Below are 2,105 nucleotides of genomic sequence, written 5' to 3' on the forward strand. Positions count from 1 at the left end.
ATGGACTTAGTAATTTTTCTATTTAAACGCATACTAACTAGGTCATTAGCATTCAGTTTTGATCTTATCGTTCATCTTTCATTGTAAACACTACGTTTCTTTCTCTCTTTCACTGTAACTTTTGCTTTCGTATTTTCTCGCTCGGATTTAGTTGTTCTTTACGCCGGATTTTTGCGATTGTAATCCCTTACTCTCTTTTATTCTTAATCTTCCATTTATTCATCTCAATTACTTGTTTTGTTCCTTTAATTTTCTGTCCTAATATCTTTTATGCAATTTAATTATTATTTCATCATGCTTAATGTTAGTTTATTCTTTGTTATTAGTTTTGACAATATTAATAGCATGAGTAGCTAATCTGTTTCATGTTAGGATTAGGGGATCTACGGTAGAAATGTGACGATATAGTAAATAGGTTAGATGAGTTTTTTGTGAGACTCTGTCCCTGCAGCAATATAACTGTATTTACCGATTTAGTTCAGTGCACGCTTCTGAGTCACTCTTTTAATCTGGTAAAATTTAATCCTGGATCGGAAGATTGGACTAAATAGGCCTTCTATGAACAGTAGACTACCCTAACGAGGACGGAAGTTAAGTTAGTGGGAATTTAGGGTAGAAAGTGGACCGGAAGGACCTTTCCATATCTGTCTCGCAGTAATTTATCTAAGTTGTTTATAGTTGAGTCACTGGACTACCACCGTAGTGAACCGCAATTCTGACATGTCCCCTCTCTATTGATAGTTTATTCTCATTTTCTGTCTTTATTGCTCTTTCCTTGTTTCTCTTCCTTTAAATCTTTTAGCTTAGAAAACCAATTACAAACCCCCCATTTGTGACCAAATAGACAGACTCTTAGAGATATCTTGCCTCCCTGAGGAGATCGACCTGACTTCCCTTGTTATATAGTTAGTTTAGTTAGTTATTTTTGATAGGTATACGACAACCATGTCAAATTTTGGCGTCGTTACCGGGCAGGTAATTGCCCTATCTGTCTTTGTTTCGTTTATTTTATCTGTCTCAGGGAATTTTTATTCCTTGAGACAGTTCTTATTCATTTTCTTTCAGTGTTGTGTATGCCGAGGTCAGACAGGCTGGAGTTAATTTCAGCTGATTCTGAGTTAGAGAAACTGTTCAGGCATAGACTCTATCTATAAAGAGAATCACGAAAGGAAGCCTTGAGTACTTTCGAACCAGAGCTTCAGCATTTCCTATTTACAGAAAATCCGTCTTTTGAAGAAGATACTTTCAGTTCTGTAAACCAACCAGTAAATATGTCGAACATTGCCAGTCATTCGGAGCCTAAAGAATCATCTATTACAAAAGGTTTTAATCTCCAGATTGAAGATGGAAATACATTCGACATCCGTCCGTCCTATATCAATCTGGTGGAGAGAAATCTCTTCAGAGGTGTGGCAGGTTAAGACCCGAGGAAGCATATGGTGGTCTTTACAAACTATTGTTCTACTATCCCCGCCACAAAGGGGGTAACTCAAGACAAGATTAAGGAGATGATGTTTCCTTTTTCTTTGACTGACTCAGCCAGGGAGTGGTTGACTGACTTGGACCGTACGGCCGCGGGGACCACAGACTGGGAGACCCTTGTTCTTGCTTTTTATAAGAGATATTTCCCTCCGCAGCGCACCAATCGGCTGAGGGCCAAGACCACTAGTTTCAAGCAGGCACCGGATGAAATGTTCTATGAAGCTTGGTGCCGGTTCAAGAGGTTGGTGATGTCTCTTCCTCACCATGGTTTTGATCTATGGTTTCTGTCCAATAAGTTCTACAATGGATTGTACGATGACAACAGAGCCATACTTAATGCTTCATCCAACGGAAGATTTCAAAAGAATACTTGTAACACCCCCATTTACTTAAGGGCCTGAACTAGGACTCCTCAGATAAATGACGGTGTTACCATCTCGGAAACCCGAGGCAGTAGATAACAAAGGAAAGAAACACAGTACTTTATTAAAATGCTTATAGTGAGATTACAACTGGAATTAAAACAAAGCCTCCAAAAATATGACCAAAAGATGAAGTCTGATAAAACTACTAATAAGACTAAGGTGGGCTAGGCACTAAGTCCGTCATCCAAGCTCTCTTCC

At 38.8% G+C, this 2,105-nt stretch overlaps 1 non-coding gene across 1 annotated transcript; it reads right to left on the reverse strand.

The window, feature by feature from the left end:
- Positions 1-1,646: 1,646 nt before the first annotated feature.
- Positions 1,647-1,753, reverse strand: LOC141636477 (small nucleolar RNA R71). The gene has a single exon (XR_012541084.1). It is a non-coding gene; the product is annotated as a small nucleolar RNA R71 (small nucleolar RNA).
- Between the last annotated feature and the right edge of the window lie 352 nt (positions 1,754-2,105).

This window comes from Silene latifolia, chromosome Y, assembly GCF_048544455.1.
Source record: "Silene latifolia isolate original U9 population chromosome Y, ASM4854445v1, whole genome shotgun sequence".
NCBI classification, from domain to species: Eukaryota; Viridiplantae; Streptophyta; class Magnoliopsida; order Caryophyllales; family Caryophyllaceae; genus Silene; species Silene latifolia.